Raw genomic sequence first — 15,836 nt, 5'->3', positions numbered from 1 at the left:
GATCCTTCATTTAGAGATGCAAATGCTGCTGTCAAGCCCATTAAATTCATGACAATTTTTTACAGTCCTGCATTGTACTTCAAAAGAGCACTTTTTTTTTAAAAGGTCACAACCATTTTGATATCAGATACTGTTATTTGTGAGTGGAGAGTTCAGCAATCTTTTCTTCTGACTTAACATCATATGAATATGTGTATTAAAGTAAAGATTAATCTCTCAGAATGAGGAAATGAATTTTTTAACGGATGTTAAAAGGCTAATAAGTTCACAACCCTTAGCACCAAGTGTAAATAGCACATTTTTATACTACAATAAAATTTTACCAGATTTCTGAAAGTATGTGATCTCTTGAAAAGAAAAATCATAAGAAACTTGGATCAGATGTCTATTATTTAAAAAACTTTACAGTCCACTAAAGACTGCTTTTGGCAGGGAAGTAGGAAATGAGTTGGAAAGCATTAATAAACTAAAACCAGCAGCTTGTGGTACTTGATCTGTAAGTGAACTCTAGATTACTTTCATTTTTTTTGAAGCCATGAGCAGTCCTTAGGAAGACACTTTATCTAAGTAAAAAAAAAAAAAAAAAAAAAAAAAAAACACAAAACCAAACCCCAAAATAAACAAACAAAAACAAAACCAAAAAACAACCAACCAAACAAACAAAAAACTCACCAAAAACCCCCCACCAAAACAGAAGGAGGGGAAAGAAAGTTTAGCTTGGACAAAAGCTAGAAAAGACAGAAAGCGAAGTACTTGGAAATATTTTTTTTTTACATTGAATTTGAGTAATACTTTTAGTATTCCACAGAAAGAAACATAAAATTGCACTAGGATTCCATTTTAACTTCACTTACATGTTACTGAAATCCATTTTACAATGAATTCATAACAAAATATCATTAGTCTGGCACTGCAGCACAAGAAAGGTATGACAACTAGTTGATAACAAGACAAACAGGGTACAAAAATTTTGGGGATCTAAGAATTGATTCCAAGACAGCAGTTTGTTCCACTGGCTTGACAGACCGTAATTTTTTCAGGTCTTAAGCCAGACCTACTTCACTCCTCAATAAAAAATGTTATGCAGTTCAAATTCAGTACAAAACTATGTAGAATGAGGAAATCCCAGTGAAAATACTAACATCTGAAAAGCACTATTTCTAAAAAAGGTAGAAAACTTTGGAGATTGTCCTGAGACTTTTAAAAATTGGGCATTTCCAGAGTTCTTGCTTCTTTTTGCCAAAGGTCTCAAAGCTGTTTCTATATATTACTGGTGGGGGGTTGTTTCCTTTTTTTTTTTTTTAAAGGGCCCAAACAAACTTTGAAAAGCCTCTCTCCTTTTATTTAAAATAAATTTGTCAAGATTCAACTGGTTTTCTTAAAAGCTTTTTTTGAGGAGTGGAAAGCATGTTTTGTGTGAACTCAAGCACCTTAATTGAAAGGTGTCTATGAGTGTAGTGAAGCCTTAATTACGCTGTGTTTTATACAGAATGTTAATTAGGTGTTGTGCTAGATGGGTATTAACAAGAAATAAAAGCAAAACAGTTTTAAAGAGTATGTCTATAAATCTCCTATGTTTCAACTTTGCTTCCTGTGATCTTTTTATCAGTTCTTCAGTTACATTAGAATTTTATAGGATAGAAAAGATATCCATCATTAAAAACAAAAATAATTTTCTTGAAAAAAATGTTTCTGGCTGACTATGCATGTCCATAACAACCAAGAATGAGATCAGGGGCAGCAGCTTGTCTTCCTTCTGGTAGGTTTCCTTAACATAATGCTAATAAGACCATTCTCTGTGACTATTACCAAAGCAGCAGCCAGAGCAGATTTGAATAGATAAACTCTGTGTAGTAGAAGTTCTTAGGTATAAATCTTTAAAAGGCTAAAATAAACCATTTTTGTGTGTATGCTGATACAATAGGTACCAGCCTGCCTAGATAATTAGATGCATATGACTATTTTCTGCACTGAGTAGAATGATCTCAGAAACAACAATTCCAAAAGATTTGAAAAGGCTTCTAGAAAATACTGTAACAAAGCACCTCTGGTAGTGCATCTTTAGTAGAATGGGAATCCATTCCACTAGAAGGAATAATATGCTGAACTAATAATTAGCAATATTTGAAAATTAGGAAAAGAAAGAAACCTTAAGTGTAAAAGACTTTAAGAGACAAAATAAAATTAAGAGATGCAGTTGGTCACCATTCAATGAACACCTAGAGTCTACTGCTTCTTGCTGTGAAGCTAAGGGGAGTCAGAGAAAATACTGAATATTTTTTTCTACTATGCTTCCAATTCATCCCAGTAAGAGCTTACAGTCAGCAGGAAGATACTTTGTTTAACAAGTTAAATTACAAGGTGCTTACTAAGGCTTTGAAATTTTGATTTTAAACTGATATAAGGAAATGAAAAAGAGTTTTAACCCAAAACAAAGATTTCTAAGACATCATATACCTGAAAACAGAACTATGGAGTGCAGAGCAGTTTTGTTTGTCCTCTGTAATTTTTTATACTGTTATGACAAATCACTATCACAAAATTCTTAAGAGCTAGCAGTGGTGTGGGATTATAGACTGTCTTATATTTGCCAGAGCATGATTAGTACTACTGAAGACAGTAGAGGAGCAGACTCCTAATGGACAAGTTGACAGTGACACATATAATTGGATAATATGGTGCAAAAATCTTCGGGACAGACAGGCAGGCAGACAGACAGGGAGAGACTGATTTAAGAGCCATTGCTATTGGAAAAAATAGCAGTGGTTTAATTTGGATAATAATTATACCTAACATCTCTGCTTGCCGTATTAATAGCATTAGTGTAATTTTTTCTGTGCCACTTTGTGAAAACTTGACTTTCCAAGGCCATGCATTCCTTGGGCATCACTTAGCAGAAGGCCAAAAATGTATGAATATTTTTTTAAAAGCCTCCATTTTTTCTTCAGAATGATAACTGAGACCAGAGGTGACCCTTATACACAATTGCAGTTATTCAGATCTAAAAAGGCAGCAAATTCACATGTAACTATATCTTCCAGCTTCAACAGTAGGGCAGACTGTCAGCTCCCTCATCTGTCAGCACTTGTTCAGCCTAGTAAATGAAGACCGGTGCATACTAGCAATATCTATTTGCTACAGGATATGCACTCCAGAAAGTCACGAAAAGGAGTTTCAAGCAAGGGCCAAAACCAATCAGTCATTTTCTCCTGTCAATGATAAGAAAAGCAACATAAAAGAGAGAGGTGCTTGTCCCAGAGGTGGTATCAGTAGCAAACTGTCACCAAATAAAAATAGTTAAAGTCCTAATGACTGTACTAATTCAATACAAATAGCCAGGTTCTAGTTAGCTTAGCATTTCCTCTTGCTAGGCCTCAGGCAGAAAAAACAGAGGTTTTACTGTTCAGAAGACAAATTATGTGCAACTTGCTTTGGGTGAAAAAAGATATGCTGAAATGGTGGGACAATCTGTGCCATCTTACTTCCTTGGAGCTGAAGTCCTCGAAAACCATGCCGTATGTCATTAAATTAGCAGAAATCTTCCTGCCTTTTTCTTCTCTGTGTTATGGATGACTCAGTTACAGCTATAGTCACTCCCACACTCAATATATATTTAATAAACCTTGAAGCAATGGGAAGCTCTGCCATCACGCAGGAAGGCTGGAAGAGGACAGCGAAGCAGAAAGAGTGCAATTCAGAGGAGCTGTATTGATAAGCTCTCCCTTCCAGCAGTGAAACTGGATGCTCTTTGAAAACTCGTCTCCCTGTTGCCCAGCACCATAAGTTGAATCACTCTGTAGGAAATTGAAAAGTATCAATAAAAACCTACTACTCTGACTTCTATTATTCAAAAATTAGGTTAAAAGTCTTCAAATCCAGGATGGATTTGTAGGGAATGACTGACTTAGGCTCCACTGATGCTGCCCCATCTGACATGTATGATCCTAATCACATTATGTGCTGCTGTATGTCTCTTCACATGTATATTGAAGCTGTCATTGGCTATGTAAACTGATTGTACTTTTCCAGTACCATATACAATGCTTAATTCAACTTAATCAAATATCTGAAAAGGAAAGATGCTTTGATAGTTCTTTCCAGGCCTTTATTTATACAGTGTTATGTTCTAGTATTTTAGAAACATTTTACATACATAAAATATGACAAGGAGTGCCTTAATTCTATAACTCGTATTTACATATTTGCAATCTAAATACTAAATCAGCACACGCTGCTTGTGGTGGTGTAAATCTTTCCAGAATAGTCCACTGTGATGTCACGTGAAAGAAGCCAAAACAACTATGCCTGAGCTAACAAGGTAATGAAAAAGCATGGAGCCAGCTTAGTGCATCCCACTGCCCATGTTAGTACACGTTGGATCTCTTTCAGGCAAGTCATCCAAGGAACAGCACTGTGATACTGTAATGGCAGAGCTCTTGCAATGGTGGCAGTTCACACTGTCTTTCAGTTGAGCCCGTTCAGTTTACACAGAAATATGTGACAATTTTTTTTTAAATGCAGAAAATATGTCACCTAGAGACTGAAACTATTTAAAATATATGAGTATTGTTCCCCAGTTCCAAAATAATTACAGGTTTCTATGATAATTTTAAATTAGAAATCAGTGAGTGTTCTCATATTACAGTGTCTACCATAAAAGTATTGTCTATGTTGGTAATCTGTATCTGGAAACATGGTTTGATAAAACATATATGGGGGAAGAGTTCTGACAACAAAAGTGTAGCTGACAATAAAACAAAAGATTAAAAGAACTCTTTCTATATAGTCAAACTTCCCTTCTCATTGGACTTTTTCTAGCACTATCTTTGAAACATTAAAAAAAAAAATCAAAACCAAAACATTCAAATGATGTTTTTAGTAGTTGCACTTCCATTCCTCTTTCATTTTTGCCTGTCAGCTTCTTGCACTGATGTCAGTAATTTACTGCAGATTTGACTTGCATCTTGCACTGCCTTTCCAAATCCTTGCACAAAAGATGTTTGGAAAGAGACTGTGGTATAATGATTTCATTCAACCTGGATGTTTGATTTCCACAGCTCCTAAAATCTACAGTGAAATTGACAAATTATTGCAATAGTAACAAATCCTCCCTAATCTTAAGTCTGATTCTGTCTTCTTTTATTACCAAGAAATGAATCCTATTCCTTCTGCACTGTAATGAAGATCAATCTACTATTGTGTTTTCACTTCTCATGCGGACAAGTTCAGGCTTAGCTCAGGTCATCTCCTAAATTTTCTCACTGATAAACAGATGGCTGGAGTCTTTCAGTAGAAAGAATATTTTCCAGTCTTTAAATTATTTTGATGGCATGACTCAAACCTCTCTTAAGCCTTTCCAGTTTACTAACATTCTTCTCCTGTTGTGGGTACAACCAGTAAGTTCAAGGTTGCAGTAGTCACAGAATCACAGAATTACAGAATGGTTAAAGTTGAAAGGGACCACAATGGGTCATCTGGTCCTATTGTTTGGCACCTGCACAGTAAAGAAGTTCTTCCTCATATTCAGGTGGAACTTCCTGTGCATCAGTTTCTGCCCATTGCCTCTTGTCCCATTGATTGGAACCACCGAGGAGAGCTTGGGTCCATCCTCTTGTCACTCTCCCTTCTAACACTTGTAGGCATGGATAGCTCATTGTTCACCAGAACACCAGCTCCTTCACCATAGATCTGCTTGCCATCAGGTCATCCCCAGCCTGCGGTTATTCCTCAGCAGGTGCAGGACCCTGCATTTTTCTTTGCTGAATTTCAGAAGGTTCCTCTCTGCTCATCTCTCCAACCTTTCGAGGTCCTTCTGAAAGGCTGCACAGCCCTCTGGGGTATCAGCCACTTCTCCACAAATAATTATGGGCATGTGAGTGGGTAACAAGCTGTTCATGAGCTAACATGAACAAAGGTCAATGGCCAACGGTATCCTAGGGTGCACCAGGAAAAGCATTGACAGCATGTCAAGGGATGTGATCCTGTCCCTCTACTCAGCCCCAATGAAGCTATGTCCAGTTCTGGGACATAGCATCTGAAGTGCTATGTCCAGTTCTGGGCTCCTCAGGACAAGAGAGACACGATGCTCCTGGAACAGGTCTAGAAGAGGGACACAAATATGATTAGGGAACCGGACCATCTCTCTTATGAGGAAAGGATGAGGGAACTGGTCCTGTTCATTCTCAGGAAGAGACGACTGAGAGGGGACCTCATCAATGTGTACAAGCATCTCAAAGGAGGGTGCCAAGAGGATGGATCAAGGCTCTTCTCAGTGCTTCCAAACAATAGGACAAGAGAAAATGGGCAGAAACTGATGCACAGGAAGTTCCACTTGAATATGAACAACTTCTTTCCTGTGTGGGTGACTGACCACTGGAAGAGGTTGCCCAGAGAAGTTGTGGAGTCTCCCTCTCTGGAGATATTCAAGAACTATCTGGATGAAATTCTGTGCAATGTGCTCTAGGATGACCCTGGCTGAGTAGGGAGGTTGGACCAGATGACCAGCTCTGGTCTCTTCCAACCTTATCCATTCTGTGATTTCAAATTCACTGTTTTTAGATCAAAGAATTGCATGGACTTGCTTTAGTCACCATCTCATGTAAATGTTCAGTCAATTATAATCCACCATGATAACTAACTTATTTTTTGAGAAGACCAGGGTAGAATATTAAAAAAAAGATGTATCTTCTGCAGTTGGGCCAAAAGCGTAGATGTGTGTTCCATCACCTGTGAACCAGACAAGGAGAACTCATAGACTTTCACTCATGTCCACATCAGCACTCAGTATGTTGATTTTTATAAATGAAGTTTATAAATTCCTTAGGAAAAAAAAGGTTAATTTTATAAAAGTATTTTTGCCCTTTTATTTCCACGTAATTTTTTTCTGATAAAATTGATCTGGTTAATATTCATTGCTCTCTTTCAATTCGTAATTTATTTATTGTTTGTGGAGTTACCACATTTTATAGCTGCTGTTATTTATCCTCTAAGGTAGCTTACTGGTTACTTTGAGTTTTGGTCAGGTTGAATTTTTGCCAATAGCATTTTAGATATCTAGTTAAAAATTATTAAATAATTGGCAATAACTCTTTTCTAATTGAGTTTTGCCTCCAAGTTGATTTGTCTTATAATGGCTTTTTGCTTTGTTAAACTGGCCCTTTCAAGCACCAAGTGTATATCTCATTGGTATGTCTTTTATTCTGTTTGCGTACTGTAGTAAAATCAAGCTGTAATCATTTGCATGCAAGAAACCACTAATTTTTAATTCAGTCACCAGATCTTCTTTATCTGCCAAGATGAGGTATAAGGCAAAATTCCTCTGTGTAGGATGAAACACTCTCTAAGTTAAGAAATTGTCATCTATAATTTTTAGAAATACCTAGGATATTTCAGTACTACCAGTCTGAGAAAACCCAGCATATGTCAGGCAGATTGAACTCCTCCCCATCCCCTACCCTTTCCCTGATAAAACATTTTTTCTTCCTACACATTATAGCAAGGTGCTTGAGGGCAATCCATAGCATGGAGGAGAGAGAAAGTAAGAGGGAAAGGAAAAGATAGGTAGATTAATTATCATGATAAAAACTCTTCCCCCCAGAGAAGGGGTTGATAGAGATGGTGATCAGCTCTGGTCCTAGATTTTTTTGCCTGGGTGATCTTCTTCCTTTGCTTCCTACTGAATATCTGTGGAAAAAGAGCATCCCATTTTAACAGGTGTAGCATACACATTTTTTTATTCTTTGTGTCCCAAAGGTGGAAGGAACAACAGAGAGTGTACCAACACAGAAGCTATTCCAAACCATCAAAGTATCTGTCTCTGCAAAGCACATAAGTAATACATTTGTTGAATATATATGTGTGATAGTTTATTATATTGTCACATTGATTCATGATTCAAAATTATTCGCCTTAAGATGATATGATTTAAATTGGACGAGGATGGTTTTCCTTCCCAACAGTGAAATTATCAGTAATAAGGAGAAGATGGAGTTTAACTGAATTCTCGAAACTTGAGGCTGAGACTTCATTCCAAACATTTTATTCACAACAGCCTTCCATTTCCCTCTATTTGTTGTCTGCATCATTGCTATTGCCATTCTGTCTGACATCACTCTACCTTACAAACTTGATTTCTGTGTATACTAACAAACTAGGAGGTTGGTAGTGTTATTTTTGTTTGTGTGTTTGTTTTGTGCAGGTAGCTAAAAAAATATAAAAATAAAACAGGAAATAACAGCCCTAAATAAAGAGAATAAATATAATACATACTTAAGGAATTTAAGTTGTCTGGGCCTGATAAACTACATCTGTGGTTATTTATAAAGACATATAGATGAAGCAGTGGTAATCACATTATTGAGATGCTGGAAATTTGTGAATGATTAAAGTGATGAAGTATTAAAAGACTGCAAAACTGAAAATAATACTTGGTATTGAATAAGTAGATGAATAAAATTAAGCAGCCACAACTCCTTAAATTCCATTCGTAGAAATGGTATTCATGGGATATCTGCCATTTTGAAAGCACCTAGGGGAAGGCCTCAGTTAACATGGAGTTGGCAGAAGCTAATACACTCAAGACAATTTAATTGTTATCACAATTCTGTGTCCATTCTCTGGGATTGCTAAAATAAAATAAAAATACAAAATTATAGTGGTGAAATTCGCATAAAAAGCTTTATTTTGAAGTAAGCCACTTTTTTTTTAAATGTTCAATGAGTGTTGCTACAAGATGATGCCTATTTGGAGGCACATACTGAATATACCAAATATATACTATCAGAGTAACATAGCTGTAGATAGTTTATCAAACCCATTAATTAGAATAGAATCAGAGAAATCATGGGATAGGATTTTTCCTAATAATGAGAATTATCTTTTGGGATTTATGAATGAATTGTAAGAGTAAAATGATGAAAATAACAGTTGTGTTTGATAAATTAAACAGTTCTACAGTAATAATGGTTACATAATTTTTAAAAATATCAGGAAACCTGTGCCCTGTTGACATATTCTGAGAAAAAACAACATTCATTTCCCTTTCTTTTTATTAAATTTTTAGTTCTTGAACTGTGGACTCGTATCATTTTACTGTTTATCAAAGGTCACATGAAATTGTGCATGAAAATACCTGCGTTGTACTGGCTTTAAATTTGCAATTAGAATGGTATGTTTAAGTTGAAAAGTAATATCTGAAGCATCAGATTAAATGGAGAAATGATAAACAGGCGAAAACTTGCTAAGCAAATTATTAAATTAGTAGCAAAATTATACATTCCTTGACTATTTTAAAGGACAGTAAGTAAAGCACTTGGTGAAGGTTGAACTGAAGAAGTCCTCCCTTATGTACATCAATTTGGCATAAGGGGAGGGAAATTGCCAAGAAATTAGAAAAATCCAAAGAAAGCAGAAATAAATTTAAAAAAAAAAACCATAGAAAAACAATATTGTGCGACTTTTTCTTCAAGTGAAAGTGTGAAAGGATATTTATATAAGTAATAAAAAGTAATAATTTTGCATTACTATGATTACCATTCCATCCCTGTGTAGAAAAGGCCATTAAAGTAACGTAGCTGAGGAAATAAAATTTTAAGTAGAGAAAGTCCTCTCAGACTTCAATTGCAAATGAATTGCACTAGTAGCTCTTTTGTAGATTTGAGACATAAGCTGCAGCACAGGATGCTTACCATGTTATACCTGAGAGATATGTCCTGACCTCCATGTCCTGTTTTTGAGGAATTCCTTGACAACCCCAACAGCAGACCTATGTTCCACTCAAATGCAGGAAGTCTCACTAGGAAGGTTTATTGAAAGCAGACTTGACTACAAATTCTATTAATACTACTGTTCAACATTTTTATTTCAGCTGATCCAAAGCAGTTGAGCCTCTTCCATTCTTCATGGCATTTGGAGTAATATGCACTGCTCAGGAAGAGTAGGGAGCTTTGTAGTACTATCAGAAATCACAGTACTACATTACATTACATTATGATAAAAAAATTAAAAAAGGCAAGAGTTTTGTACTGTGATTAACAATGAAGTTACTGTGCAAAAGAAAGGGCTGACTCATGCTCGTCCTGCTATTGCCACTTGTCTCAGATCCCTCAGATTTCAATGTTACCAATTTGTTTCTTTAACCTGTGAGAGATCTGCATAACGCCAGCGTGCACTTTCTAGAGAACTCTTTCAAGACCTTTTCAGACTGCCCATCTCATCCTTTACACCTTTCCCTTGCATGCTCAATTCCAAATATTTTTCTTGACCTTTTGGCCTGCAGCTTCTTGACACAAACTGCAGAGAAAATCTAGAGCTCTGGCTCCTGTTAACCGTAGACATGATGTAATCCTGCCTACATTACTTCACTATTTTTTTCAGTATATGCATGTATATACATATTCTGCTTAACTAGTCATCCGGGGAAGGATGTGAGATCATTTTGTAAGATTGGACCAGAACGGAATTTAAGGGTCGTTTTTATAAGCAATTGGGCAGCTGCAGTTAACTCCATATGAGGAAGCAGTCCCCAGACATTGTCTGAATTTTAAGTCCTTCAGGTGCAGTTTTGAATATCTATGTGTATCTACATTTATAATATTTTAAAGGATAAGCAAACCAAATAAAATGAAAGATAAGATGGTACAGAAGTACTCAGTTACTGCAAGCACTTCTGGGCTTCCAAACACATCCATCTAGCCCACGGGCACTACAAATCTGCACAGGGCGGAATGTTAAAAAATTATTAATATAAACTTTCATAGTAGAAACTAGTCTTGGCTGTTATGAAATCAAGAAACTGGATTAAACTTTCAGAAGCTTTTTTAATTAGTGGATTTCAAAGAGAAATTCCATATTTTATAGCTATGGATGTTTATTGCATTCCTGTTACTCACACAGTTGCAGTACCTGGAGAAGGCAATTGGTTTCATCTTATTTCTCAAGGGGCAGGAAAGAAGGTTGAGAAGCCATCATGCATTATAATTAATATGGCCCTTCTCTGCTTCTAGTCCCTGACTAGAATGCTTCTGAGAGCATTCATTTGTATAAGCAGTTCAGGAATTTGTCTAATGCCTGGACAAGTAATACTGTAAGTATCCAAGTACTCTGCATGTGATACAGACCTTGTCAATAATTACCCAGACAATTACATAATTTAATATTTAATATTTTATATTATTCATATATAATATATAATATATAATAACACATGCTTAATATAATTAATTATATTAAGCATATACACACATTTTCTGGGTTTTGTTTATCCAGTAGGATTTTGTTAGTGATAAAAATTCAGTAATTCCTTTTTTCATTCTTCAGTGTCTTACTTTGCAGCCCAAGGTTCTATCAAAAGACAGTATTCCCGTAAGAGTTTTTTCACCCTCTACCAAGTTTTTATGATATTTATAAAGGAGCTGTGAGATACTTTAAATAAGGAGCTCCAATAAGCTTATTATGAAACAATTTTTACTTAAACAAAAATTATTTATGAGAAAATAAATTCATTTTTAACCCCTACACATCTAATACACTTATCTATTACAGCTGTTGCTGAAATCAGCAGTTGTTACTGGTAAAAATCTCTACAGCTGTGTGTGGAATTCACTTTTTTTCAAACCCTCATATTAATTATAAACTCTGTGTAGGAAGTCCTAGGAGGTCTCATTGTATCTTTAATTTAGATTTCCTCATAGACTTATTTTCTTTATGGCAATTTTTAAGAATGTCTTAGTGAGGACATTACATTTTACAAAAGGTGTTTTAGCATGAGCCTAGGCAGAAATGATACACTTTACTCAAGCAAATTTAAAGAAGAAAGCAGAAATTCGCAAGTAATCTTAATTTCACTGCACTTTTAAGTAAGAACCTCCGGAGTAAACAAGTTGTTTCAGTAGAGATGGCCTAAATCGAAAAGGCTCTATATGCTAATTTTAGAGGTGCTCAAAGTAACCAGACATAATTTCAACAAGTCTATCATTAGCCTGGATTTGTTTCTCTTGGTTTCAACTGCTGCTATTAATTTCTCAGCCTGTCAACTTTTATATAAAACAAGTTTTGTCATACAAAAGTGTATTTTCACTATCTTTTTTCTCCACATACTTTGGGTAGTGGCTGTAAAGAGATTTTTTTCCTTAAGTCTACTGTATTCTGTTCTAGTATTCATTCAGCTTCTGGAAGTACATGACAGTTACAGAGTCAAAACTTATTATTTTTAGTATAAACATCTTGGTTCTATACTTCTTAATCAACAGTGCTTTAAAAGAAAATAAACTTTTAAGAGAGAAATCTATACAGGAATCCTGTCTCTATGTCATTTCTCATAAGAGTGAAATAAACCTTTTGACATTTTTTTTCAGATCCACTCTACTTTCTCTTATCCCCTCAGCTTTCCCTCATTTGTACATATTCTTCATATACATATGGACATATGTATAAATTATTAATTTGCTGTACATTTTCTCTCGTAGTAAGGGTCAAGGAGCTGGAATTTATTTTCATTGTTTAACCTATGCTCCTCACAATATGTTCTTTCATTTCTAATTGTAATTCATCTATATACTGAACAGATAACATGCAGCATTATTGTGAGATTTCTGACAAGGATAAAAACCTTGTGTAAAAAAAAAAAAACAAAAACATCAAAATGTCAGGAAGAAACACATCTCTGGAAGCTTACATAGAATGGAGTTCTTTTGAGAGCACAATTCAGGCTTCCTAGGAAGTTTCTCTGCTGCTGCTCTTTTGAGCTTTTAAGCTACTTGCATTGTTTCATGACATTATTAGATGTAATACAAAATTAATTTTGAGAAACTCTAGTTATAAGTACCATATATAACTTTATAAACAACAGTTGATGTAAATTGTATAATATTTGACACTTAAATTTTTGAAAAAGAGGAATTTTGAAAGAGTCTAATGATGAATTAATGAAATTAAATAATCCGATCTTCAAAATGTGTCAGTTATTGACCTCAAAGTCATGATCTTGGTACAGTTCATCTCTATACAATAGACTTAAGTAAATAAAATGGGTAAAATTAAATAACCAACTTCTCTATCTTTAGCCTCCATACGGAATCAATGTTTAGCTCTCATAATACCTTTAAATTTTATTTGAATTCCTTTTTAATTGAGGATTTCTTTGGTTTCTAAAAAGAGAAAGGGAAGGAATTAAAATCTGGTGGACCCCACATGTGTGATTTGTAAGGCTTAAACCAATACATAAAACATTTTAAAAAATTTTTGTAGATGGATTGACCTTCACTATATTGATTTCTAGCATAAAATTCTAAAACTTATAAAGAATGACCTTTTCTTATTAAAATATAGAAATATTTAAAAAACTCTCAGTGTTAGACATGGCAAAATAAGGTGCTCATCATTGCATAAAAGTGGTGCTGCAGAAGTGTATGAGTACAATGTTAACAATTTCATATTACGTAAAGCATGTGCTGAAACACAGAAGAAACATACATTTCTCATTGTTAGTTCACAACATGGAAATAGTATAGCTGCATACAAATAACAGAATGATTTTCTGGCTTGTGCTCTGTAGAAGAAAGTGTCTTCTACAAAATTTGTGAAAATAGCGAGAGCCATGTTACTTGATGATCTAATCAAAGTTCCTTTTAGAACTTTGTCTTTCCTGACTCTTCCTGCAGTTCCATGAGTTTACAAACAACATAGGCAATCACAAATGAGTATTAAGTATTCCATGTAATTCAAGTGTTACATATGAAGATACATGTTCACAATTTAATCCTAGAATTTCAAATATCCAACTACCTTCTCACACAGATGTTACCTCCATGATCTCTGTCCATGAGTGTTGGTTGGTGTTTTTTTTTAACTCAGAGCAATAACGTATTCTTAGTAAATATAATTCCCAGGATATCTCTGGGCTAGCACTACAGGTTCAGCCCTTAATCTTGCTAAGAGAAACTAGTTTTCCTGAGGCTTCCAATGACATCGTGATTTCTCTGCACTGGAGACTTCTGTTACTTCTTATTCCTACAGTAGCACTTCTCTAAGGTGACATTGCGTAGTCATCCCATCACAGAAGGACTCGAAGTTTTCAGATATTAGAAAAAGCAGTTGGCAGCAGCTCATTTCTTCCATGGAGGGAGTCTAATATTTTTTATTGTTTTAACGGCTGGAAGAAGCTCTAGTTCCTCTGTGAGCAAAGAACAAATGTTCACATTATATTTGTGATTAACCACTAGACTCTTCTCCTTTTTCTCATTGTCGCTGATTAAGAGGAACATGTCAACACAGGGTATCTAAAAGTATATCTCCAAGAGAACTGTCCTAAAAGGTAAGGCTTTTCCCTTCCTACAGTTCTTTCTGCCTGTGATTGACCACAGAGAGCATGAAGCTATCCTGGAACAGTGAAGTGATTAAGCTTTAACTACATCCATCATTTCATGAAAGGGAAGTCTATATATGTGTGAAAAAGCTTGAGAAGTACAGGGGAAACTTTCAAGGTGTGAATGTGTGCACAGGTGCTAAAAAAGCTGTATTTTTTTTCTGAAGCCTTGCAACACTGATGATTTACTCTTGGAGCAGGGAAAAGTGAAATCCAGACCAGTTGTTAGGAAGCCTGGTGTTACATGGCTTTAGAATTTCACACCATCAGTGCAAATAGTTGTAAAATTATTAATGCTTTTGAAAGATTTAATCTCTATTAAAAAAAAATAAAACAAAAAACAACAGAGGACTATGAGCTTACACAGACAACCTGAATATTTATGTATACTATCTGAATATTCAGATTCACGCCCATTACCCTCATGCTCATTTCTATCTCAGATGGAGAAGTGGTTCCAAGATGATGTGAAAGAGGAGCTTCACCCAGGACAATAAGCAATACAGCTTTAATAACAGGCTTCTTGATAATATAGGTGTCTTTAAGAGTCATAATGGACACGGTGGGGATTAAAGTCTGTGTTGTTAAAACCAAACCATATATTGCAAAACTCCAGCTTCAAAAACATCAGCACTTAGCAAAACTAAGAGGAATTAAATAGCATGAGTTACCAACCTGTATTAAACCTGTAAGGAGTAGCATGTGGCAGGAAGTGGTTTGGTAAAGGAATCAGTCTGTTTCCATGGAAAAAAAAGACAGTTACTCTCTTCTGTAAGCAATTAATCTAATAAAGAGATGGATTAGTTTTATGAATTGTAGAATCCTCTTACCACTCATTCATTACTCTAACTAGTGTGTATTAAAAATCAATTTCCACAAAATAGAAATTTTCCCACACTTTGAAAGTCAAAACAACATTTCGTTCCTAAAATTGGAATAATTTGATTTGCAGTGAAAAAGATTTTATGCCACTTTAGATTTATAAGTGAAACCAGCTGAATTAAATGAAATAAATTCGCAAGCAGAGCAACTCAAAGTAATTACTTCAGTGTGGTTCGGCATGGCCACAGTGGTTGTCCTGTGTGTTGAGTCTTATCAGGTCCATGGGAATGGATTGCTGTACAAAGACCTTTCAAAGTCAAAGGGGCTCTGGAGTACACCCAAGCTGCTGATTTCTGGCCTTTACACATAGCAAAAATGTGAAGAAAGCTATGCCCATGTGTCTTAGAAGAAAAAGAAGAAGATATTTAGATTAGGAAACTAGTTGCAAGGGCTGATGAGCACAAATCAGAGGAGTAGATAGATAAACAGCACTTAATAAATTATGGAAGAGGCAAAGGAGCTTTTGGACAACTCAGATAGGCATTCAAGCTCTAGCTGGCTATAAATATGAACAAACTAGAGTTATGATCAATAAGGTTTCTCTAAGAAGTTTCAAATGGCAGTTTGACAATCTGTTCATCAAAAAAAGGGA

At 35.3% G+C, this 15,836-nt stretch overlaps 1 long non-coding RNA gene across 1 annotated transcript in view; it reads right to left on the bottom strand.

Annotated features, from left to right (window-relative positions):
* Positions 1-15,262, bottom strand: part of LOC135416331 (uncharacterized) — a 35,555-nt gene extending 20,293 nt beyond the window's left edge. The window contains exon 1 of the long non-coding RNA XR_010431547.1: positions 15,038-15,262. This is a non-coding gene — a long non-coding RNA (uncharacterized LOC135416331). The remainder of the gene's footprint in view (positions 1-15,037) is intronic.
* Between the last annotated feature and the right edge of the window lie 574 nt (positions 15,263-15,836).

Source organism: Pseudopipra pipra, chromosome 1 (genome assembly GCF_036250125.1).
Source record: "Pseudopipra pipra isolate bDixPip1 chromosome 1, bDixPip1.hap1, whole genome shotgun sequence".
Classification (NCBI taxonomy): domain Eukaryota; kingdom Metazoa; phylum Chordata; class Aves; order Passeriformes; family Pipridae; genus Pseudopipra; species Pseudopipra pipra.
Note: the sequence above shows the minus strand (reverse complement) of the source record. Positions and strands in the feature narration are given on the sequence as shown.